Genomic DNA, 27642 nt, shown 5'->3' with positions numbered 1-27642 from the left:
TCAAAGAAATCCTGCAATCCGGGATTGGTGTACATTCTGCCTCCCAGAGTTGAGGGTACATCACCTGAACCCACGAATAAGAAATATTGCTTACCTTGGGACTGATGGAGAGAGTGGAAAACACATGTCAAGAAGGAGAAGCCCAGCCACTTGGCCAAGGAAAATTGGGGTAACCCATAAATTGCAAACTTCGTTGAGGAGTGTAATTGGAGCAGACCCAAGCTAGGAGTGGGTCTGCCAAGTTTATTGACCTAGTCACCCAACTTTGACCTATTGTAGGTATTCTTGACATAGTTCTTGATATCGATGTCATAACAGTGGTGAACATTCCTGCTATGTTTTGGGCATCCGTGGTATTTCATGTTATTACATTTTCATTAAGTGCAAACATTTTCCATGAGTGACAATAAAACATGTGAGTGCTTGGTAAAAAAAGACAGTGCTGTTTTGGAACAAATATGTACCTACTAAAAATGAACTGGTATTTTAGAGATAATTCACGCTGAACTCAGGAGTTTTATTGCTAATTCTGGTTGGTTGGTACAATAGGGCACTTATTGTCTTGGTTGTTAGTTCATCACTTGTGATGCACATTTCATCAGCAATATTGGAAAAAACTTCTATTCAATTATCACTATCACTGTCTGAGTTCACAGCTTGAACAATTGGTGTAAACTGTCTGGTCCAATAGCCTGGCGTATGATCAAGCAGAATTATCCAGTTGTTGTTGTGTAGGCTTGTGATTGTGTAATTTGTATTAGTTTTTATTTCCCATCCTGCCCCATTCAAGTACAAATGTATTCATAACATCTGATTGAGATTCTATACTGAAGAGGTAGGATGGACAATGGAAGAAAATATCTTATATGCATTTTTAAGAATATGGGGCACGTGACAAATGCATTATACCTATAGTTCCAATTAGTATGGTTATTGTGGCAAACCCACCCTTACCCCCTGTACTTTGCTACAATTGTTTCAATGTTTTCATGGAGCGGATGAGCCCAAATACCCTTGGAGAATGTCAGGCAAGTCTGACATATCACAAAAATATTGAAATATTTCATTAAGAACCGTTTATATTTGTAGCCAATGTGTTTGAAACTTGTGCTGTAAATTGCACCATTCGACATTGTTCTTTTAAAATTGCCTGGTGGAAAGAACCCAGATATTAACACGAAATAGGCTTGATACATTTTTAGGCAGGTATCTATGTCCCATCACTGCAGGACATAAAACTGCCTTTTGGGGTTGGAATGGGCCTAATTGCTTGATGTTGACGCCCACGGACAGACTTGGAGTCACCAAATACCGTTTAATATCATAGCTAACTTTGCAATGGCTGCATTTCAAAATCCTCCATGATAACATAAATAGAGCTTTTATGGGAATGTTGCAGGTTTGGAGCAGGTGTAAACAGTGTGCAGTAAACATTTCCGTTCAGCGGTGCTATATGTTTATTTGTTTAGGTCACAGGTGCACACTTATTTCCCCTCTCCTTCCTCTGCTCTTGTTATTGCAAGGTTCAGTGTAAGCTTCCTTACCAGACTGTTTTGTTGGAGTATGCCTAGGATTCTTGTAGAGAACTTTTTATACAGCGTTTTATATCGCGCTTCTGTCATTTGTATGTGCTGTTACCAACAAACACATGTTAGTATTTCTCAGTGACTTCGGAAGGATGGAAGGCTCCGTCAGCCTTGGCAGGTACAGGGTCACGCATTTCTCAACAGGGAGTACTTTACTCACTTGGTCTTGTTTCCGGTTTAGTTATTGCTATCAGGTATTTGTACAAGTCATCGGTGAATATTGGAAGACCTCCTCCGACAAATGGAACGCCTAACTCTTTTCCAAACAATTATATTTATTTATCAATGGCACATCATTGAATTGATTTAATCTCCTATTCTGCCTGACTCGGAGTCTGGGACGCATTTCAGCAAAATCGAATGGCTAAAATGGATTCCATCGTTTTTTGTTCTTTATCCCAGTTCATGCGTTTCGATGATTTCACCGGAAGTGCGCTCGCTGTGCTCAAGCAGAACATTTACCTTCGATGGATTCTGCAGCTCGTTTTCTCCCGTAGAAGTTTTTTTGTAAATACTACAATTTGCTATCGATGTGGGGAAAGCCGACCAGCGCATGGATGTGTGAGCAAGACTTAAATGAAGATGCAAGAACTTTACTCATTGCCTCGCTGAGTCAAAAGTCCGAGCGATGGCAGCCCCGTCCTTTGAACTGCATACGTCACTCACGACTGCAACAGCTTTCATTATGCTGTGGAATACATTCCCAGGTGCCTCTGACGCATAATACAGTTTCGTCTTTTCAAAGCTGGCAGTAACATCGCACCAGACATTCCCTGTAGTGAACAGCATACCGTTAACCATGCCATGTTTAGTTGTCGCTTGGCTGTGTAGGTGTATGTACTACTTCGTATTACCAGTTCTATAGATTTAGTGAGGCTGGGCTTTACCCATAGGAATATTGCTCTCCCACCTGCTGCTATTACTGTCTAATTGGTGTATCTTCCCGCCTTCCATGAAGTGCTTCTATTGGAATGCCTAAGGGGCAACTTTAAATCTGATAAGTGCACTCAGTCAAGTTGTCACGCTCAATTCTTATGTCCTATATGCATTCTATAAGGAAAGCAGCAGCCGCCCATCCTTGAGGGTGGAGGGGCACTCACCACACCTATTTCTGGATGTAAAGAGTGTATGTGAGGCTGAGTAAAGGTCAGCCTGGAAGACACTGCTTGTTCAGGTCAGGCAGCCAGACGCAATCCATGCACTTAATCCGCTGGCGCCTGGCTGCCTGAGCTGAACTTTGCTGGGCTGAAGATGTCACAGCCCGGTGGGCGTTACCTCCTCAAGTAAAGCTCCTGAGGACCTCACCCTCATGACTGGGACGAGCATCACTGATATCCGCAGACCTGGGCACTCCAGTTTTAGTCCCCAAAGTTCCCAGGGCCGAGTGTCTATGAATGCCATATCACTACAGAGTGTGGCTGAGTCAGTAGTCTCACTGACTCCATCCCACTCTGTGACGAGTGAGGGACTGCTGCCTCCTCTTAGGTCAGCCAATGAGAGGAGGTGGCAGTACCAACCCTTCTGAAACCACCAAGGTTTCCCTCCCTGAGATGCTGCAGCAGGTAAGTTTTGTTTTATAATGTTTGGTGCGTGGGTGCGTGCTTGTATAAATGTTGATGTATTTATTTATGAGTGCTGGCTGTGAACGGGTGTGTGTGTCTGTGCTTGTGAATGCCTGGATATGCCTGTTCAGACCCCCCCCCCCACCCCACCTTTAATTACTGCCCTCCACTGACAGAAAGTAATCCTTTTTTGCAACTTTGTTGCCAGCATTGGCCAAACCAATAACTAATTCTTTAAATAGATAAACAACAATTGTGCATGCAATAGGTTCAAATATTATTTGTGAATGCAGGTGCACATTAAAGCAAGACCAATTGGTTTTCCCAGTTCTTGTTAATATGTTTGTAATTATTGGTTGTTCCACAAACCCAGGCACCTTTTAAAACGAGGTATAATGTACTGCGTACTACTGACCTGCGATTAGTATCTCGTGAAGTAAACCTACTTTTCTGGTTTGTGAGGAACAGCGGCTAATTACCTCATCTCAAAGGAACGATTCTCATTTACTAAATTCCCTGTGGGCTCATGTGAAGGATGTTGAGTGGTTTAACCTCAAGTTCAACTTCAGACTAAAGTGCTGAAACCCCAGGGTACGGCACACATACCTTACTCGCCTATGGACTCCTGGCTATCTTTTTGTTTTTGAAATTTTGACTTTTTGGGGAGTTCTTTTTTGTGGAAAGATTGAAAGAAACTTCAATAGTCCCCAGTATGCATTTCCACAGTTGTCTCTGGATGCGGTCTCTGGCTGTTGCTGCAGTTTACAGCCCAACTGCTGCCTTAAAACTTGTAGCTACACCCAGGTGCCCACGCCAACCTGTTTGCCGAAATTCAGTGCTTAGTCTTTTACCTTGAAATTGCTACTTTTACCTTTTCAGAACACTCGGTTGAATTTTAGGAAACCCATTGCAATTTACGTTAAATATTAGTAGGCATACTTGTATAACACCGTATTTTATAGCATGAAGTACTCAAATAATGTGGAATTGATGTTGCTGACTTCAGTAGGAGAAAAAATTGAGTTACATTTTCATGGGAACAGACATGAATATAAGCTAATTATAAGGTAATTCAGGGTTGAATTTTGGGTAGATATCTCAGTAGGTTCATTGCCTACTGCAGAAATCTCTGTATAGCGTGAATGCCATGGGCTAAGTATCCTGCTGGCTCAACTTGCCATACCATTGAGGTTATCATAAGAGTCTAATCATGCTGTGTAACAATTACCAATTCTCAAATGTTTTGGCAAAGCTAAATAAAATTAAGGTGCACGAAAACAGAAATCCACAAACATAAAATTCTAACCCTGATGTGCAGAATGAGTACTGCCTTAATTTTGCATTCGTAAAGTATACTTTCGAATGTGAAAATTCCTCTAGGGTGGCTGTTTTGTCACATTTGAAGGTGCTGTGTTAGGGGAAGAATGTGGGTGTTTCTGGAGCTAGTGGTAGGGGATATCCTTGCAAATTAGTGTTAACCCACAAGCTTGCAAGTTTGGTGATATTCATATCCAATTACGAGTTTGCTTCTAAAAGTAGATACATATAAAAATGATTACTGCCATGTGCTAGTGTAAGCAGGTTTCCAAGTTAGGATTGGAGAGTGAACACCACCATACAAAATGAGAACATAGCAGAAGAGAAATTGGGTTACTGGTTTACTGGGGTGTTAGCTCTGGTCAAGTAGCAACCACAGTCCTTGCAGGGAAAGGGACAAGCAAACCGCAAATTAATCTGTGCTCAACCCCCTTTTAGCTTGGCACAGAGTAATCCCACTTAACGTAGAGACAAGATGTAAAGTATTTGTGCAACACTTCAAACAATAACACAGTGAAAACACCACAAAAAGTTCCCAAGTCAGGTTAGAAAAATACAGCTGAATTTAATAAATAAAACAAGTATGCATTTAATTTTTATTTAAGCTGTGCATTGTTTTATATGTAGTTACCTGAAGGTGAAAGATAGAAAAGTTACAGACTATTTTGTTTTTTTACCCATGCCTTTGACCACACCCTCATGCTCACTCACCGGCCCCCATTGCTTGAAGCATCACAGTTCCCATACTTTTGTTAATACACGTCGACTACTGGATTGGTTGAGGGGCATTATACAGCACGATGCTAAAAGGGTGTCCTGGCGCTGGGTGGAAACAGTAAAAGAGGAAGGGGGGAAATAAATTATAGCCCGCCCCCTATCGTAAACAAATGGGGTTTTAGCCTTTTCAGAACACAGGAAAGCTGCCTTCCTTACATGAACAAAAAGTAAGTCATTCCATAATGTAATGGGTGATTGTAATTTTATAAGGCCTTCCACTGATTCAGTTGAATAATAAGTAAACACTACTTCACTAATGACTCACCGTTCTGGAGTATCACATTTTATCTCTCTTTCTGCATATTTGATGAGTGACATTATTCTCCAGGGTGGGAGCTCCATGAGATCAGCAGTTTCATTTAAACTTTGTGTTTTGTATCCTGAGTACATTTTAACATGTTCTAGGGGCTTTTTTTTAATCGTGTTTTCACTGTAAATGCAGGCTATAAAATGAAGCAGAAGAAGAAGTAGCAATGATGTTTTACATTCGATCTCTAGGTTAACAATGCCGTTTGACCTTTCCACTAGAAATTAAAGTTTCTTAATAGATTCTGTTAGGTGCTGAGCAAGAGAAGGTTGTAATTATTGATTTTTCCCCAACCGGATCAATACACTGTGTTAGCCATTATACAAATTTACAAACCCTTACACTGTGGTTGCTACATTGATGACTCCATTCATTGCCGGGGAAGAGATGATAGTGAGGGACATCTCTAATGCAAACCGAGAAACAAAGAAACATATTGTGATCTTCAGAAAAGCTGTGGTCTGAGGACTCCTGAGTCACCTCTAGGTAAACAGGACAACTTATGATGTATTATGATGTTGAGAAAACCAATAAGCAGAACAGGGGATTGAATCAGGTGACAATTTTCTGTTAAGAGACCTTCAAGAAACCTTCATTCAACTCCCAGATCAGAAATAGTGATCACCGGGGGAGGAGCTACGTCAGCAAACAAGATGGCTGCTTAGGCTCCCGGCTCCGCCGGCCTCCGTATCCCGCCGCAATATCCTGTACATTATCCTGATTTTACGCCTAGCCTCTGTGTGCATGAACTGTTCCGCACTCCGATGGTGAAATCCGGGAATTTTTATCGGCTGGTTTGACGAAGTTACATCGAGTTGATGATTGTGGCCTACTCCAGCGGTGAAGCCGGGGCCTCGAGTACTTTCACAGCCGAGCTGCAGTGCAACAACATCGGCCGGAAGACCCAGGCTGGGTCCGGTCAATCGGAGTGGAGGCTTTGTTTAAGCCCGAATTTGGCGGCGATCGTTTTTATTGTTCAGCATCGATGGAGGAGTGACTCTGCTTGCTGTTGGCTGCGGGTGGGGGTCCCCGTCCCGCGGACCCGGTATTGGGCCCGCCGGGGTTCGGTGGGTCGGGGTCTCTGGCCTGCGGCCTTAACCGGGTTGACCGTGGCTGCGAATAAAGACTGGTCACCCTCCGCATCTGCATGTTCGTGATCCTGTTTGTCCCCCCTGAGGATGCCAGATTCACCCGGGGAGGTGATTGTGATTGGTGTCGGGTGTGAGATTATGGATCGAAAGGTGCTTGAGCCATCACTGAAGTCAATATTGGCAGAAATTAGAGCGTTTCATTCACATGTGGATGTCTTATTGTGCAAATTGGACACGCGCCTATCTGAGATGCTCCTGGTGGAACCGGACCCAGCCTTACTGTTGGAACAGCAATCTGCAGCCATTCAAACCGCGGCCATTTTGACCCCGTGCGAGAACCCCGTGATGAAGCAAGTATTGGAACCATCGGATGGTGCCCTGGAGGAAGGTGTTCCGGAGGTCGTCAGTGTATTACCGAACCTTCCACCACTATCGACTTTGGAGGTATCGAAAGGCATTCCCCTCCCGGAGACTTTTGTTCTTGACTTTCCATTCATTTTGTGGTCGTCTTCTCCTTTCTTGGTGACTTTACGACTCCTGGGCAAGATACATTGGGACTGTCCATCTAGGAGGGAGAGTTCTTCTGCGTCTGAAGTTTTTGTGGACTCACTGCCTACGAGTCGCCATAGATTGATTCTTGATGACTCCCTTCTCCTCTATTACTCCTTTGTGTGCCTTTGGGTCTCGCTGGGGGGGGTTCGTGTGCTGGTTCGGAAAGGCCAAGGTTAACATCAACTAGGTCGGGACGGGTTGGAGTGGCTTTTACGGGTGTTCGACCTGCGACTGTTTGATCTAAAAGGCTGGGCGGTGTATTACGGTGCCCCCTAATTTCTCCTATAAGTGTTGTCATACGTTGGTCTTTTAGTGATAGGGGGTGTCTGTTTCTGGCGGGGGGACTAAAGGGGCTGGGAGCCCGACCGGATAAGCCCTCCTCCATTCTTTTTCCTACTTTTAGGGTTTTAGTTATTAGGGGCGACAGGCATGCTGCTAGTGGGGTTAGGCTGTAGCCATTTGCAGGGGTGCAGGGTGGGGGGTTGGAAAGGGTTTTTTATTTTGCCTTTTTTTATTTCTATGTTCTTTTTCTTTCCTTCCCTTTCTCTTCCTTAAAGGATCAGTATAGCTTGTGAATCATTCAGATTCTTATCGTGTACTTGTATTTAGTGCTTATGCTTTTTATGATATCCTGATTCCCGGGTGGGCAGGCCCTGAGAACTGGCGCTCAATATTGACTGTATATTGTATTGTCGTTTGCATCGATCCATATGCTTTGGCGCCAATGTTCCATTATAGCGGTTCTTACTTGCATATCCTGTCTCTCGCCCTGTCCCCCGTATTCTTCCGCTTGATTGTATGGCACCTGATCCTTTCTTAAATAATATAAAATGGAACCTCTGTCTCATCCTGGGACTCAGTTGTGCATTCTAACACAAGTTCTATCCTGAATCGCTGCCGGACCTCAGGGTTGTCAGCTGATGAGCTGTGTCGTACTGTGATATAGGGGGTATTAATTTGTTTGGCGGCCGGCCCCTGCGGTTGTAGGCCGATGCTTGTATTTTTATTGAATGCTACAATAAAGGTTTTTCAAAAAATAAATAAATAAATAGTGATCACCTGGAATATGAAGAGGACAAATAAGACCCACCAATTGAATTATTCACGTTGCTTACCAAGGACAAGTGGGACTCTCCTTTGGGTCTCCAGCCTATCACCAATAAGGAACACCATGCTACCTCAGTTTGGACCCAGCTATCAATAAATCAATCATGTGTATGGTGCAGCAAATCACCTGTGAGGGACTCAAGGTGCTGGAGCTGTTTGCTGCTGAGTGGAGGTGATTAACGAATGCTTTGTGCAAATTGCTCTTTACCTTTCTCCAATGGGATCAGTCCATCCTGAACTGCCAAACCAGGTACTCCTTGAACTAGAATGCAAGCAACCCAGACCTGGTTTTGCTCTAGTTGGGGCTCAACAGCCAGGCATATCTTGATTTCAGTGACCAAATGTGCATAGGACCGACGTCTAGGTGACACACTTAAGTATGCAAAAAGTTCAAGGAATGTGATGTCCTATACATTTTGGTCTTTCACAAAGTATGTCTCCTGACAGGCCCACCAATAGTCTTTACCCCTGCTCTAGCTCCTTAACTCACTGGCGTCCTCACTGTAGTATATTGGTACCATCACCCACAGGTATTGGCATACAGACTTGCAACTGCACTCAAAGTGGCACCCACAAGAGACAGACTTTTGGCTTCGGACTGCAATATGACAATTCTGGCATGGACTAGTAGGCACAGGCCTTACGAGTGGAACACAATGGCATGAAACAGTGAGAATAAATCATTCAGCTAGGATAGCGCTGATATTAGTCAAAAAGTCTGGCACTGAGAAATACAGGTTGGGACATGGAGAAAACAGAGAACAGAAGATGCACATGTTAGTATCTGCAGATAGGACACTGTCACTGGAGGCAATTACACTGGACAAAGGTACATGGTCATAGCTTCCTGGGATTTGCAGAACTTCAGAGTCAGTGAGGACGAGGAGAAGGAGTAGTGTGTATGGTAGCCTGTTCCTTGGGAGTGCCCTCCGGCAGCACAACAACTGGTATCACTTGGTATCACCTGGGTGGCCCTCGTGGTCACAATGGTGGTGACCTCTCCACCTCAATGGGAAAGCCCTTAGATTGCACTTTAGAACATGTTGTACTGGAGGACATTCAGGGGCCAGTGGTGAGAGAGAAGGCTCATAAGAAGACGCCTGTGGTTGAATATGCTGTGAATTGTTAAGATGGAGTGATTCCTCTGACATCAGGTGCATTCTAGTTACTGAGCAGCAGAGCATCTGCCAAAGGGAGAAAAAGACTGTGCTGTTCTGAGTTGGCAGATCCTGATCTCAGGGCAGCACTGGAGTCCCCTATTGCTGAGGACCCTACAAATAGTGACTAGGTTCCGGTGGTTTCAGTTGAGGATTCTCATAGATAGCTATCGCAACAGACATGGCAGAGGAGGAGGCTTTATATGACTTTTCCATGGAAAGGTGCTATTGGGTTATAGCGCTGGTGCATGAGGAAGAGGGGAGAACATTGTACAGCCGTAGTTTAAATTGAGGGATCCTTCCACCTAAGGTGGAACAGAGAGAGGTATTCTGATGCAATGGAGACTGGCATCCAGGGGAAAGAGAGATGGCAGTGCCCCCAAAAAGGCAGGCAGTGGGGGCCAAATTGCAATTAGGATCAGTGTAATGGAGCCTTGAGAGTATCACTGGCTTTTGTCTCCTGATGAGCACTCGCTCTGACCCGAGCTCATCCATGAGCCTCACTTGATCTTATCCATAGCCTGCTCCATTGACACCCAATATAGAGATAGAGCACCTGTAGGGAGGACCTTTAATAAGACATCATTGGACCCTTCTCTGAGATGCTCCCTTCTGCTTTGGCACCTCAAAGGTGGTGCAACAAACCTCACAGAATGCAATGGCAGAAACATTTACTTCAATAAAGGACATTTTTCAAAGAGAGCACCAAAACACATCTCTTCCTCAATCATGCCTTGAACGAGTTGACGGACCGAGAGGAAATATGTCCAGAACACTCATCTCTCTCTTTCTCTCTCGCTCTCTCTCTCTCCAAAGGGAGAAAAAGAGAGAAGAAATGGCGATGTTAAGTGTTAGAGAAAAGTTCTTAGGAGCAAAGTTCTTAGAAAAGTTCTTTGGAGAGATAAAAGAAAAAATCAACTTGGTTAAGTTGGACCTAAAATCCGATCTGAAGTAGATATGTAAAGTGTGGGACAGCGTTTACATACTTGGGGATCCTGTTTGACAATAAGATCTCCTGGAGGCATCTGAGGAGTCTGAGAACTACCTAATATGAACAAGCCACAGCATCCTTGTTTAGATTAAAAAGAATTAGAATAAAAAGGGCTCGCTGGGGTGGCAGATCCTTTTCCTACCAAGCCTATAAGCAATGGAACAGTCTGCCTAACACACTGCGCTCAGAAAAGAACTTAGCCAGGTTCAGAAGGGCCTTGAAGACCTGGCTCTTCTTGCTACCGTAACCTCCCTTTGCCTCACTTGCGTCCTTACAGCGCCAAGACGCCTCGGCATAAGAGCGCTTTACAAATGGTTCAGTCAGTCAGTCAGTCAGTTAAGAACTAAGCCTCCAATACATGGGAGACACACTGAGGTTGGCACCTACCCTGTTATGGTTATTGATGTAGTCCAGGACAGAAGCTGCTTTGACACAAGCCATAATTACTGACTGCCTTGAACTGGACAAGACTCATAACATTAATTGGTTAACCCATATAAGAGAAGATCTTTATCAAATTGGCAGAATGGAACTGTTTGATAATCCTTTAAAAATAACCGCACAGAAAATATCATAGTAAACAGTGAATTACAAAACTGATTGTAGGAAAGAGGTGGGAGGTTGAAATCAAGAAGAAGCCTGTCGTGTTATATTTTTCACTAAGTACCGCTCCAGCTATCGAGCCATACTTGCTTAAAACACCACGTAACCAAAGGTTTAACCTTATTAGATTTAGTCTGGGAATGACTCATCTCTTGGGTGCATACCCTTCAAATGTATACAATAGTAAAAATCTTCTCCTATGTCCATGTAACGGAACAGCAATATAGTCACAAGTCCACTTGCTTTTTTGTACGAGCTATACAGAGATCAGCCAATCCGTACATAGAGACCACCACTGCAAAGTTTAAAAATACGAAAATGCAAAGAGGCATCAGAGCACTTGCAGCTGTTGCAGACCAATGTTATATGCTATACTGTCCATAGATTTCTTGTCTCTGTAGTTAAATGCAGAAGAATTGTCGGGAAATTATTGTATTTATAGGCACAAATACCCAGAGCATGGTCTCAGTTAAGTGCAAAATTTCTGCTACTGCTCATATAATATATATATAGCATTACATTCCATTTGATGTGCCCTGTACTAAGGGGAGGACATGACCTGTATTGTTTGTTTTAATGCACCGAGACACTTTAGCTATCTTTTATAGACATCTGCCTGAGGTGTTTTTATACAAAAGTGACTGCTTTTATGTTTGTATTATCTGTGTTGATTGTTTTTATTGCCTGTATTTTATATGAGTGTTTTTATGGTTTGATTTAAACAGAATAAAGTTTTGATGATGATGATGATGATGATGAGGTTCACTCCAGTAAACACACCACCATACAACATTATGGCACTGCTTCACTTTTTTTAAAGCATTATGGACAAATGTGACAGGGTGGGGGAGATCTCTTTCAAAGGGGTCAAAACTGCAATTATATAAAGGCCTATCACTTATCAGCCTCTTGAAATGAAACATTTTCAAGCTGGTTACTGACCTTTTCTGAGGGAGGAACATAGGTTACACACATGTCTCATTTACAAGTTTCAAACAAAGCTAATTTCCTCTAAGTGTTTTAAAGAAGCTTGCAACATTCTTGGCACTGAGAGAGAACCACGCAACGATGTTAATAATGACATTGTTGGGTTACTGCCATATACAAGACCGCTTTGGCAATAAGGTTCCAGGAGGAAAAACATAATGAGGAAACCGATAGGAATTGCTAGAAAAAAAAGGAAAACCATTAAAGTGGAAGCTCCTAAGACACCAACGGTTACTATGAATAGAGAGAGCCAAAGCAGGGCCAGCTCTAGGGTGGTGCGACTCCATCGGGCGCTGACTTTGGGTGGTGGCGTCATGTTTGAAGTATATTATGGCTTTGAAACCACCTGCTGCTGGTTTCCTGGCTTTCAGCAATTTTCAGGCAACAATAAAATTGTCAAGATAACTCCCGGTGATTAATGCTCTTCATAGAGAGAGATCAGAGGTTTGTCTAGTGGAAGTTTTGACTCATGGTAAGGTAGCACAAAGGGTTAATATGCCTGCTGCAAAGAACGTGTACCATTAAGATCACATTTTGCATATAATGTAAATAGGTCAGTGAGTTGCTGCTTTTGTCTCAGAGATCCTTTGTTACTTGCAGTTTATATGTTCTAATCCTAACATGGGCGCCTATTAGGTTGACGGACGGACCTGCGTCCTTCCGCCACCCCCGAGGTGGAGGGACCGTCCGCAGGGGCAGCAGCGGTCCCTCCGATGGAATTAGGATGTAACCGCCACCCTGGCGGTCACATCCTGTATCTTTAACATTGCGGCGGGTGCTGCCTCAAGCAGCACCTACCGCAATGTTAAAAATGCATGCATTGCATTTGCATGCAAAAAGCGGCAGGCACCGCGCGGTGCCTTCCGCTTGGTGCATGCAAATGCAGGGGGGTACCATAGGTACCCCCCATGTGCACCCCCCACCCTCCCCTTCACCCTGGGGGCCCGCAACGGGCCCCCAAAGAAAAGACTGTATGCCTTTCCGTGGAGGCATTGCCGCCACGGAAAGGCATGTCATGTAGCTCATCCTAATATGGCTGGCGGTGTCTGATAGACACCGCCACCATATTAGAGCTTTTTCGCCACGGTCGGAAGGCGACCGCGGCGGAAAAGCGGCGGACTGTCTTCCCGTCCGCCGATTACCCCCCCAGCCATCCTAATGTGACGGGGGGTCTTTTCATTTACCGCTGCGGGGAATTCACATCCTCCGGGCCGGCGGAGGCTTCCGCTGACCCGGAGGATGCGGATTCACAGCAATCCTAATCTACCCCGTAGTACAGTGAGCTATTGACTGCAAGGTATAGGTTAGAGAGTTATGATTTTTTCCCCCAGTCTTTCATTAGCATAATGTTTGAAAAAGGGTTAATTTTGATAGAAATCAATCCTGATTATTAAAGAGAACCCCCAACCATAGTGTTACGTCTTAAATTCTTAGTTTGTGCTTCTCCAGACCAAGCACTCTTAAACTATACTGCCTACCAGTATGCAAGACATATGACTCCTACACATTATGCAACATTTCCTATACACTGATTTACACACCAATTATTGATTGTCCTTGTGTAGGGTGTGTGATGTAAAGTGCTGACACCCTATACTGGTATGAGTGTGGCGGCGCTATAAAACGAATTAAATGCATCAGAGAGAGAGTGGTTATGGAGGCTTAAGGGGCACTATTAGAGGATGGTAGTGAGGGGTTCCTTGGGGAGGTGATCATTGGGCGGCGCCAACAAACATTGTTTCACTCGACGCCACCAGCGCTAAAGCCAGCCCTGGGCCAAAGAAGTTGTTAATAATGACTTGAGATCGGTTGAGAACTAGAAAGCTGCCCTAACCGAGATGGAACACTCTTGAGGAATTGAGAGAGTACTTGGCCGTCAACCACAGCTCTAAATATGTTTGTACTGCCCTTCCCCCTTAGGCAGCTGGGTGGAATTACAGTTAATTCTCAGCAATGGGAAAGGCAGAGGTTTCATGTGTGATTTTAGTTTAATGGATACATTTATTTTACTGTTGGAGAAGGAGGGGCAATCAGGAGGATACTTGTTGTTATTCTGGAGTTCTGTGCATCTACAAGGTAGGAGTTTGGGTAAGGCGCAGAGGAAGACAATGGGACAGGCCCAAATAGAATGGTGGAACCATGATGCAAAAGCGATGTGCCATGTTCATGGTCACTTCATATATGTCCCAATTGGAAACAAAAATCAGCCCTGGTAAAAATATGCAAATCCAATCCCACACTACAGGAGGCCACGAGAAGAATGATGGTCTGGGAGTTTGATGGGGAAAGCAGTTTGGTGGATCTGAAAGCAGATTCCTAGCCTGCAACCCACTGGGAGAATATGACAGTGGCATGACTACATATAATGCATGAGTATAAAGGCATGAGTGGTCTAGCAAACAAAACTATGATTTGAGCTGTGCAGAATCAAAGGAAATATTGCTTCCTACAAAAAACACCTTTGCTGAGTTCAGAACAGCATTAGCTTCGGCTCAGGCTTTCCAAATCTATTCCTGTTATCTTCTTTCAGGATTGTAGCATGGTAAAGTGTCCTATTGCCACATAGGTTTCAGTGTGTTTTGAATTACTATATGACAGACAAGTAGGTGAAATAAATTGTGATAAATGGGTGGCATCAAGGAATGCATTTAACACTGCCTCACACTAAGTTTCTAACTAAGGACAGGAGGAATCTCATGGATTCCCCTACAGAAAATAGTAGAATTTGCCTCTTGGTCCCCGATAGTGGGAGAAGATATGAATCTTGTAATGCGTCATCAGCAGAACAAGTCATAGCTCATGTTTGGACACAGGGAAGCAATTTCATTAGCAGCAAAATAGTGGGATGAAGAGGAGGGGTAGATGCTTGGTGGCAAAGACGCCTTCTTCGAATTGATTATTCCCATTTTTCGTCTTCCAACCAAACATATTCTAGATTGGGCATTTGTTGGTAGCTAAGAGGACCTTGTTTTTGATTGCTGATGCCAGCAAGAGTCGAAAACCTTATGGGACCATGGCCGTATCAGAGGATCCCTGAAATTAGAGGGTAATGCCTACATATCGAAGCAGAATGAGAGCATGGAGGCAGAACAATTGTTTATTGAAGGATCCTGCTGTGCTGAAGAATATCAGGCAACAGATTAACAAGTTACTTATTACAAAGTGGAGGAGGGTGGCAGAAGCAAGGCATAAACCAACCCTACGGCATAATAAGATTGATCTCAGGGGCCAGATCAAGATACTGGATGGGCCAACTACCTCCTTGCAAAGCATGTGAAAGGGGAAACAAAGCAGAAATGCTCCTGACCAGTACATTAAGGGCACAACTGACTACAATATAGTGGACAACTATTCTGAACAGATTCTGAATGGGGAGTGGGAGAACTTGGGCTGCATTCAACAGTTTCAGTAAACATTATATTTTTCCGAACTTAGGGGCCTATTACGATTGCGGTTTTTCCGCATCCTCCGGGCCGGCGGAAGCCACCGCCGGTCCGGAGGATGCAGAAAAACCGCAGCGGACCCACCAAAGACCCACCGCCACATTAGGATGGCTGGTGGGTCCTGGTTTCCGTCCTCAGCTTTTCCGCCGCGGTTGGCTTACAACCGCGGCGGAAAAGCTCTAATATGGTGGCGGTGTCTCTCAGACACCGCCAGCCATATTAGGATGGGCATTAAAAAATGCTTTTCTGCGGCGGGTTTTCCGCCGTGGAAAAGCATGTGGAACTTCACTGCGGTGGCCCGGGGTGAAGGGGGATGGGGGGTACCCCCCTGCATTTGTATGAAGAAATCGTCAGGCACCACACGGTGCCTGCCGCTTTCTGCATACAAATGCAATGTATGCGTTTTTACCATTGCGGCGGGTGCAGCTTGAAGCCGCACCCGCCGCAATGGTAAAAATAGAGGATGTGACCGCCAGGGTGGCGGTCACATCCTAATTGGACAGGAGGGAACTCCGCAGGCCAATGCGGAGGTTCCCTCCTCCTCTATGGTCGCGGACGGACTCAAGTCCGTCCGCGATCATATTGGGCCCCTTAATCGGGAGGGGGTCATCAACACTACCTAGCTGCAGTTACTTTCAGGCTAAACACAGGGAGGTTTACGACACACTAATATCTAAGGAGGCAGTACTACATGCTATATGCAATCTTAAGACAGCAAGGGCACCGAGTCCCAATGGGCTAGGCATTGACAGGACTTTTGCACCCACTCATCTTGTCGATATTAACAAATTTGATGAGTGATATCATCCACTCCCAGACGCTCTTACCCTCCTTTACTGAGGTGAGAACATCCCTAATAATCAAACCCAGCACTGATCCAACCCGTTGCATAATCTTACTGACATATTTCCTTACCCAATTAGCTTGTCAAAATTGTACCAGAAGGTGGAATACTATGCAGGACAGGCTAATGTTTAAACTGATTTATACAGATTAGGCAGGGTTTATGAGGAGTAGCAACACCAGGTACACTACCAAAAAATTCTGCAGCTCACTGGCATTGCAGGACACAAAGTACATGGTCCACCGAGAAGCAGTTTGACAGGGAGAATTGACCATTTGTGGAAGATGGAGTGAACACATAGGGTTTGGAGAAGGATAATTAACAGAACCCAGTGTTGAGGGTAAGAGTGAATGACAGCCTATCCAACCTGATGGAAATCTGGAGGGGGAATTGTCTGGGCTGGACACAATTGCTCCTTTTGTTTGCGTGATTCTAGAAACGTTGGTCCAGAGGATCATTGACAATTTTTTTATATATGGCATAAACGTTGGTAGGATATGTTTAAATATACAGCCTTTTCCAATGGTATTCCAGGGACAGTGATCGATCTACTGATTTTGCTGGTAGAACCGCAGATTTTTCAAGCTAAAAGTTGGAGAGATTCTTTCTTACTTTGTCAGATACAGCAACCATTTGTGGTGTCAACACCATTCAGATGGACCAACAAAGACATAAGAGGTTTTTGCGAACTGCAAGAGAACCTAGAAGCACATTACAAAACAGAAGGCAGATAAAGACACTAAAGTGAACATAAGAATTGTCATGCAATAGTAAAAATGTATTAGCAAAACGTCACTAAAAGTGCATGGATGAATATGGAAGCAATGGCAATGCAAAATAGGCTCACCTTTCATTACGGTTATAATTTTGATTTATAATACATATCTGAGAAATATCTATTATAAGTTCCTTTAAAGATAATCATCATGAAAAACTGTATAAAAAGCTTAGTTAGGGGTATGTCTATCAGTCTTTTTGTAGGGCAGAGATCTAGGGCCATGCTATGGTTCAAGTGGGTCAGAATAACAGCTGTGTGGTGTTTGGGACACTGGTAAAAATAACGTTCAGATTTACAAGAGATAATAGTGCACATTTCACTCCGGTCACAATCAATATATAAGGCAACCTGCATGAACTTCGACTGAATAATTTAAAAATATTTGTAAAACAATCTTAGCATTATGAGTATGTTCTAGGCAGGAAAAGGCACAGTTGGAAGTTGAATCACAAAGAACAGCCCTTAGGTCAGAAGAGTGGATTCCCTTTGTCAGAAATGGGCTTCTGGAGCTAAATTCACAAAGGTAGGATGAGATCACTGTGGTGTGAAATAAGAGGGTGAACAAATGATGCCAAATGCCATAGTTCCCATTACCTGACCTCTTCTGGTCAGTTGTTCGTAGTTGCTGAGTGGGCCTTTGAGTTAGAGGGATGACAAAGGTGTCAAGATTTGTACAGGTTTGTATTTTTGTGCATCATTAACAATGTGCACTATGCATTTAAATAAACAATTTCATATGTAATAATAATAATAATAATAATAAAGGGTTTATGAAGCGCATGGTGACGCCATCTCGGCGTGTCCCCGCGTTATGGAGATGAGAAAAGTGCAATGATGATAAGCTCCTCTCTATAGCTTGTAGAGGTGGGTTTTTAAGAGTTTTCTAAACTTAGCTTCAGTTTCTACTATCCTAAGGCCAACAGGAAGACGATTCCAGTTATTGGCTGCTAGCACTCTGAAAGATCTGCCTCCCAATTTAGCCTTTTTTACACGGGGAATCTTTAGTAGGCCAGTGCCCTTAGAGCGAAGCGCCCTATTTGGCTCATAGATGTGGACAGGATCCTGAAGATACTGCGGAGCCCTATGCCATATTATCCTGTGGCACATTAGGAGTGCTTTAAACAAGATTCTCTTCCTGATCGGGAGCCAGTGCAAAGCAGCAAGAGCAGGTTTAGATGCAGCTCTTTTGGGGAGTTTTAGGACCAGACGTGCTGCAGTATTTTGGAGTACCTGCAGACGTCCCAGGCTTTTTTCCGTCGTGCCTAGAAATAGCACATTACCATAGTCTATGCGGGAAGTTACCAAGGCTTGAGTCATGGTCCGTCTGGCCTCCAACGGAAGTAGATCCAGGGTGTGGTTGAGAGTTTTTAGCACCCCAAAGCATTTTCCCACTAATCTATGAATGTGACCATCATAGGAAAGTTTGGGATCGACCCATATACCCAGATTTTTTGCCTCCTTACAGGGGCTGGGTATAGGGCCAAGGCAAGTAGGCCACTAGTCAGCCGTCCAGCTCGAATCATTCCCTCCGATTACCATCACCTCCGTCTTGGAGCCGTTAAGCTTCAAGCAGTGCAAGTTCATCCATCTTGCTAGGTCCTGCAAGCAGGCCTTAAAGTTAGCTGCAGCACTTGTTGGGGCTTGGATGTCGTCGGTGTACGAAACTAATTCTACACCGTACGTTTGCACCACATCCGCTAGGGGGGCCATATATAGGTTGAGCAAAGTGGGGCTCAGGGCAGAGCCCTGAGGCACCCCTTGCTCTAAGGCTATCGTATCCGATGTACAAGATCCCCGCTGGACCTGAAAGCTGCGATCTGTAAACAACGCTTTTAGCCAGCCTAGCGCCGATTCAGTGACACCTGCTTTGTTTAGACACTGTAGCAAGATGGAATGTGTCACAGTGTCAAACGCCGCACTAAGGTCCAGCATAATCAGTGCCATGGTGTGTCCAGCATCTGCCCCTTGTCTCAGGGTCTCAGTCGCTCTCAGGAGGGCGGTCTCCGTGGAGTAGCCCGACCTAAAGCCCGACTGAGAGGCGTGTAGAAGGTTGTTCTTCTCTAGATGAGACATTAGCTGACTATTGGCCACTTTCTCTGCCACCTTGGCAAAGTATGGTAGCAAAGAGATTGGTCTTAGGTTTTCAAGAGTTTCTTGGCTGACATTAGGTTTCTTTTTGATGGGGAGAACAATTGCTTTTTTCCAATCTTCCGGGAGTCTGGCAGAAGCAAAGGAGACCTGGAGTACATGCCTAATATACGGCTCCAGTACCATAAGGCTCTCTCCCAGCACCCTAGGCGGAGCTGGGTCCCGAGGGGAACCAGATTTAATACTCTAACATATACTATGTAGTAGCTCCGGAGGGGGTACCATAAAGCACTGAAGACATACCTCCACAGAGCTTGCTCCAGCTGTTTCTACAAAGTCATGTACCGGTGGCGTACTTCCAGAGAAAGACGCATAGATGTCTCTTACCTTTCCTGAAAAATAGTTAGCTATTGTATTACATGCTTCGACAGAGTCGTTATGTGGAGTATTGTCATTAGCAACCACTGAAATCTCCTTAAAAATTTTAAAAAGCTCCTTCGAGGAGTTTTCTGCCTCCCCAATACGGGCTTTATAATGCATGGCCTTAGTAGTACGTAGTTTAGTGTGGTAGTCTCTTTGGGCTTTTTTATAGCTAGTCTTAGTGAGCGGACAGAAGTCCAAGCGCCATTTCCGCTCTAATTTTTTCCAAATGGTTTTCGCGACTTGTAGCTCGGGAGTAAACCATGGGGCGAATTTTTTCCTTCTGTTCTCTCTCTTGGATCTACATATCAGGGCTGTCGCATCTAAGGCATTTAAGATGCGATTCACTAGCTTGCTGTTAGAGCTTTCACAGACCGCACCGCCTGGCGGGCCCCCTAACTCGAGTAGTTTGTTAAAGGTATCTTGTGCGAAATGTTTCCATTTTCGGCGCGGATAATAGCTATTATTCTCCTTGATTATATCAGATTCTGGTTTAAGGATGTGGAAAGGAATTAAGAAGTGATCCGACCAAGGTACCGGTAAGGGCGCCTGTATCTTCACTCCGTTCCAGCTTCCAAAGACAGGGTCCAATAGGTGGCCGTGTTTATGGGTCGGGGCACTATTTTTTAAATCTAGTTGGAGGGACTGTAGTTCTTGCCTGATATCCTTTGCCTCTTTATCTAGTTCATCTTCAAGATGGACATTCATGTCTCCTAACACCAGAGTTCTGCTCTTCCTTATGACTAAATGAGCAGCCGCTTCCACTAGGCTGGTTTTAAAGTCATAAAGCCTGCCTGGGGGTCTATAAAGAAGGATTCCTGATACCGAATGTTGGGGTCCAAGCTTGATAGTAAATAGACCCGCCTCAGAGTGGTCTATATGCAAGGGTAGTAGGACACATTCGAGTGGAGCCTTGGTAGCGATTGCAATCCCTCCGCCCCTCCCCTCTTTCCTATCTAATCTGGAAAGTGAATAACCTGGTGGCATGGCTTCTATGATCTCAGGGTCGGAGTGTTCCCCTAGCCAAGTCTCCGTTAGGAAGAGTACATCCAGTCTCTCATCCTCCAGGAGGTCCCAGATCTGATTGCTGTGTTTGCTAAGGGATCGACAATTTAGCAAGCCTGCTTGTACCCTCCCTTTGTCTGAATCACTAGTGGGTTCTCATAGGTACTTAAAGGGGCAACTGGAGCAATTTCGGGGTGTTATCACCTCCATAGTGTGCCAACAAGGTGCCTTGGTCGAAGGGCAAAGGTCCAGCAAAGCCTGTCTACCATAGTGTATGCGGGTTGACCAGGAGCGGCCAGCAATCAAGGCCCCGGGCCCCGACCGGCCGCGGACGGGCGCAGACGGGCTGGACTTTGGCTCGACTTCGGCGCGCTTCCGGCGCGCCCGCTGCACGCGTCCGCTGCACGGTCGCTGCCCCATACACATTTATAGGGAGGGAGGGGCAACTAGAGCGCTGACCTGGCAGCCCTGAGCCCGGAAGTGCTGGGCTCCTCCTCACCCTCCGCATCAAACGCCCAGAATGGACGCGGCGGACCGGGGCGGGAGTAGACTAAGTGAGTGAGCCCCCGAGCTTTCTAATCAGCCCGGAAGTAAGGTGCAGTCGGATTTTAAAAACAATAATCAAGATGCACTGTGAATTTAAAAACTTAGCATAATAATCGCTAAACAGTTAAAACGCTCTCCACTCAGCGCTCGCAGTGAATTCTTGTGATACACAGCGCACAGCAGATAGAGTCAGCCACTGCCACCGGCTTAACTCGTCTCCACCCCGCGACTGCGTTTCTCCTCACCTTTTATCCTTAAACATGCACAGCGCAACTAGAGCGCTGACCTGGCAGCCCTGAGCCCGGAAGTGCTGGGCTCCTCCTCACCCTCCGCATCAAAACGCCCAGAATGGACGCGGCGGACCGGGGCGGGAGTAGACTAAGTGAGTGAGCCCCCGAGCTTTCTAATCAGCCCGGAAGTAAGGTGCAATCGGATTTTAAAAACAATAAACAAGATGCACTGTGAATTAAAAAACTTAGCATAATAATCGCTAAACAGTTAAAACGCTCTCCACTCAGCGCTCGCAGTGAATTCTTGTGATACACAGCGCACAGCAGATAGAGTCAGCCACTGCCACTGGCTTAACTTGTCTCCAACCCGCGACTGCGTTTCTCCTCACCTTTTATCCTTAAACATGCACAGCGCAACTAGAGCGCTGACCTGGCAGCCCTGAGCCTGGAAGTGCTGGGCTCCTCCTCACCCTCCGCATCAAACGCCCAGAATGGACGCGGCGGACCGGGGCGGGAGTAGACTAAGTGAGTGAGCCCCCGAGCTTTCTAATCAGCCCGGAAGTAAGGTGCAGTCGGATTTTAAAAACAATAATCAAGATGCACTGTGAATTTAAAAACTTAGCATAATAATCGCTAAACAGTTAAAACGCTCTCCACTCAGCGCTCGCAGTGAATTCTTGTGATACACAGCGCACAGCAGATAGAGTCAGCCACTGCCACCGGCTTAACTCGTCTCCACCCCGCGACTGCGTTTCTCCTCACCTTTTATCCTTAAACATGCACAGCGCAACTAGAGCGCTGACCTGGCAGCCCTGAGCCCGGAAGTGCTGGGCTCCTCCTCACCCTCCGCATCAAACGCCCAGAATGGACGCGGCGGACCGGGGCGGGAGTAGACTAAGTGAGTGAGCCCCCGAGCTTTCTAATCAGCCCGGAAGTAAGGTGCAATCGGATTTTAAAAACAATAAACAAGATGCACTGTGAATTAAAAAACTTAGCATAATAATCGCTAAACAGTTAAAACGCTCTCCACTCAGCGCTCGCAGTGAATTCTTGTGATACACAGCGCACAGCAGATAGAGTCAGCCACTGCCACTGGCTTAACTTGTCTCCAACCCGCGACTGCGTTTCTCCTCACCTTTTATCCTTAAACATGCACAGCGCAACTAGAGCGCTGACCTGGCAGCCCTGAGCCTGGAAGTGCTGGGCTCCTCCTCACCCTCCGCATCAAACGCCCAGAATGGACGCGGCGGACCGGGGCGGGAGTAGACTAAGTGAGTGAGCCCCCGAGCTTTCTAATCAGCCCGGAAGTAAGGTGCAGTCGGATTTTAAAAACAATAAACAAGATGCACTGTGAATTTAAAAACTTAGCATAATAATCGCTAAACAGTTAAAACGCTCTCCACTCAGCGCTCGCAGTGAATTCTTGTGATACACAGCGCACAGCAGATAGAGTCAGCCACTGCCACCGGCTTAACTCGTCTCCGATATAAAGTGATTGTCTTGAATCCTATGTTGTGTAGAAGTGTTTTTTTCTAATGTATGTTAACTAGGCCACATTGCTGTGTAATACGCCATCTTGACCAAGATGGAAGTCATGTCAGTCGCTCATCTTGTGCTCCCCCTGCACACATCCTCTTCTTACAAGCTCTGCAGTGCACAGTAAAGCTGTAATGAATTAAGTTCAGTTCAACTGTAACTTGTAACATGCGCAAAGTCTTCCACTTGTTTACTGAGACCTATTCAATCAATCAATCAGGATTTATAAAGTGTGGCTAATCACCCGATACGGTATCCAAGTGATTGCAAGTCCTTGAGGCTTATTCGAACAGCCAGGTCTTGAGGGACATTCGGAATGCCGGAAGTGAGGTGATGGCCCGGAGTTTCGTGAGGAGGCTATTCTAGGACTTTGTTGCTGCGTTGTGGGAGAAGGAACATCCTCCACTTTTGCATCAGTAGATGCGGTTAGTATGGGCAAGTGAGAGGAAGGTGGAGTGTAGTCTTTTCTACTGTTGGTGGAAGCTCAGGCGGTGGTTAATGTAGGGGGGGTCCTTGATTGTATAGATGCTGAATGTTCATATAGTGAGTTAGTGGTTAGGTGTTAAGGTCATGTGATGTTTATTTTTCATGTGCTTTGATTTGCTGAAGAAATGATACATTTGCTCACACCATGATGAATCTGCAGGAATTCTTTTTTCCTAGGCAAGAAATTTCTATAAAAACTTTCAATTTTTGGGGATGAGCCAGAAGATTTTCCTATTCTACTAGGGATGCCGTCCGATACTTTTCTGATTTTGCTGCTCGCTGAGATTTGGAATATTTTCTGATTTTTAACTACTCTATAAAACCCTGCATTGGAGAGCCTCTGTAGCATTGACTTTTTACCACTTACTTTTGCATTTTTTGTAATAAAACCCTTTACTTTTTCATTGATATAGAACTCAGTTGTTGAGTGTATCTGCTTAATCATTCTCATGTAATCATTGAATTAAATGTTTGATTTGTGTTGTTTTGGGGGTGCCATAAGGCAGGACCGCATTGCCTCATAAAATTCAGGTTTTAACTTCGTCTTCTACCCACTGAACTGTGTAAAATAGAATGAGGGATATTTTGGGGTGTCTCAATTTTGGGGTACCCTTTTGCTCTCGTAAGGGCACCTATCAAAGTTACACTGCCAATGATTAGGCTTCAAGAACTGCTCGCAGTTTCACTCGCCGATCAAGATTCATAAAGATTGTTTGAGTACCTGTGTCTTACTCTTGTCTTAGGCGTGAATTATACACATGAATTTATTTTCCTGACTGCCAAACATCTGCATCTGTAGTTTTGTCTTGCTCGATATTAAGGCATGACTTACTTCTCAGTTTTCCTGAGTAAGATTTGCTTTCTCCAGGACATGAATCTCACACTTGTTGTCCATGAATAAGAATGCTTTGCTACTGAAAATGGATTAGAAATACCTGGACCATCTCCAGGTCAAGAGCCATTGTCATGCTAGCATGGAAAATTAAGTAGTGGACAAAAAGAAACATGTTTGCAAAAAATGTATCTCCTGTCCTTGGGCACGTGCATCGTGGGCGTCACTGCTCAGAGCTTCTGGTACCATCAACAGTGGCAGACACACCAACAAGTCACTTTCAAATACCAAGAAGGAAATTATGCTCATTGTCAATAAGCCATTCCTGTGTAAGACAGATGTGACGGAAGAGCAGCAGGCAGAGGACCTATGGAAGCTCATCAGCCCTTTTTTGCTTCTTCTCAAGTTGATATGACGAGGGAGGTGGCGTAGCACATTGATTTCTTATGTAATTGTTTGACAGCTACTGTCACATAAAGTAAGCATCCTTTCTGTAGTTTTTGTTGTTGCCTTTTGTTCGCCAGTAATTGCATGATTCCTGTGACAATATGAATTTAAAAACGTTAATAGTTTAAAAACAAACACAAATTTTAGATTCAAAGGCAGCAAATTCATAGGTTGCTTCCAGGTGTTCTTTTCAAAAAGTTAACTTTCATTTTCTAATCTTCTTTCCCCGCTGCATTGCAGTTCACAGCTAAAGTTCACTCAGTGGAAGCAACATTTTCTGTTTAAAGATGTCTCGAGGCAGCCAGCAAGATAGTAATAATGGTAGCTAGCAAAAAAAAAATCACAATTTCAAGTTGTTCATGATCAGATGCTCACAGACAACTACTTTTAGCGCAAAGCGCGCCTGCCAGTTTCCATTTACACGCACAGTGAGGTGCTATGCCAAGAAAAGCTTGAAAATTTGGCAAAGAAATCTTCGCTCCTGTGTTGTATAAACTGATTAGGATACCAGTTACAATAGGAGAGCAAACAGACATCTGGAGCTTGTTAATTACTTATTATTATTGTTAATGATATTCGCCTAATGTAAAATCTATATTAACAGTAGAAAAACATATTTCACCCCCCTTCCGCAGAAAAGGTATTACATCATAGCATTATAAAGAGTTAAAAAGTAGGGAGAGCGGCAATATTGGCAACGAAACAAGAACAATTTGAATTTTACAAATCAAAAAATCCTTATTAGTTTGTTTATCAAAACTTTTAGGTAAGCAAATCCAGTCAATATCTGCTGCTCTAGTGCTGCCATCTGGACAGCGAGGTCATTGTGTGTGGTGTCTGGTTGACAGCTGGTTTAGTTTGCACACCAGCGGTCGCTGCGTATCAGACTGGCAGAATTTGTACTGACTGGTGTCTGAGAGGACGACAGGTCTAGGTATTTTTTCGTTTCTTTACTGTTGGTACACATTGTCCTTACTTCGGCACCTGTCCTTCTACTCTGTTCCTCTTATTGATCTCCCTATCAATTGGCTGCAGCTCCTTGTTATGTCTGGTCTAAAGGCATCTTTAGCCTGCTTCCCAGCCTCATGTTTTCCATAAATGTACAATACATACATATAAAGCGTCTGCCAATCAAAACTTTTTATCATTGGTCTGTTGACATGTCACTCAAATTATGCTCCTTCCTGCCACAGCACAAAGTAAAGATCAGCAGACCAGCCCCCTCCAGCCATTCGATGCTTTCAACTTGAGTGAATGCATTTTACCCTGGCACATGTTTAAACCTAAAAAAATAATTCCCCACCAATAGAACTTTTTAGATATTTTCACTTCCCAGTGACTGCTAGTCCCGATGTATAGTAGGGTTTTATCAACTATTTCCATAACTCTCGAGAAACTCATTATAATTTGCAATGTTAATTCCTCACTATAAACCAGCATTGATATATTTATTAATCCCAGAAAACGCTAAGGTGTCTCACCACCCTCTTGAATGAGTCTAGGCTTAGTTGATTTTTTTTTTCTTCTCGATGGATAGATACAAACAGTTTTTTAGGGCTCCTCACACACTCTATTGGTGTCAAACTTCACAATCGGGTTTCATCCTAGTCCCTATAAATCAGAGTGGGCTCTACAGTTTTCCAGGGAGCACTTTGGATATTCCTTTTGGTGAGGTTTTAACAATAAAAGTGCTTAAAGGGGACCATGGTGTTCCTTTATTATGGGTGCCTTTGGTATGATTAATAAACTAACAATTGAAATATGTATCGGAGGGGTTAATAGACCTGCTCCCTAGTTCTGTGTCGACATGTTTCAGCCCTTTTTCACGGGCTTCAAGTTCTCAGGCTTTGATCAGGACTGAGCTTTTAATCCCACATATATATTAATCCTACTGTCATAATTGTCACACCATTATGTTCCAAGGTCTATGTCATGCATTGAACACACACTTCAAGAATCTAGAGGCAAGCCTACGTACCTGTCTCCCAATTAAAAGGACATGTATTAATGTCAGTTGTAATCATGCTCATCAGTGATTCTGAAACACATGGAAGGAAAGAAGTTCATGAGAAGCAGTTATTTCATCGTAAACAGTCAATGGTACACACAAGACACATATATCACATGCTGCATGCCTTTACACACTATTGCATGCTCCTAAATGCAGAAAATACCTCAAATGGAGGCCTCTTATTATGAATAAGACACTACTGAGAACATACGCATAAGGCAATCCTATGTGGTCATGTGGGTTGCACTACAAACCAAACATATACTTCACTGCAAATGTGGAAGGCCAGGGCAGACATGATAATATGATATAGGCAATTATGTATTAAGCTTATGTCCTTACCCTAACTGGTGTACACTAACACCTTATACAAGATGGGGATTGGGAGCACACTGCCTCACAGTCCAAGCACAGTTCGCCCCTTTGCATCCTAGTAAATGCAGTAAACAGTTCAAACTTACTTCAAAATTAGCTGGAGTTTTTCACCAAAGTTGGTGCAGACATTGCTGTATATCTTTAGACACATATTTCAGGGTTGAGCCCTTCATCAGTAGAAAGCAGCAGTTTTAGAGAGCAAAGAAAAATCATCTGGGGTTGCTGGAAATGCTGCCAAGTTCCTCTCAGGTCACAATACCACTCACAGGCAAACAGGTGCATCGCAAAGCTCGTCAGCTTGCTGGCTCAAGGGAGCCTTTTACACAGAATGGGGGTTGGGAGCACACTGCCTCACAGTCCCAGCACAGTTTGCCCCTTTGCATACTGGTAAATGCAGTACACAGTTTAAACTTACTTCAAAATTAGCTGGAGTTTTTCACCAAAGTTGGTGTAAACATTGCTGTATATCTCTAGACAAGGAATTAATTCGCCAACTTAAACCGCGCCACAGGGTGTGTTTGCACACATGTGAACTCAGGCCCCGCCCCCTCCCTTTACCACTGT

This window comes from Lissotriton helveticus, chromosome 2_1, assembly GCF_964261635.1.
Source record: "Lissotriton helveticus chromosome 2_1, aLisHel1.1, whole genome shotgun sequence".
In the NCBI taxonomy this organism is placed as follows: Eukaryota; Metazoa; Chordata; class Amphibia; order Caudata; family Salamandridae; genus Lissotriton; species Lissotriton helveticus.
The sequence above is the reverse complement of the archived record's forward strand: the minus strand, read 5'-3'. Positions refer to the sequence as shown.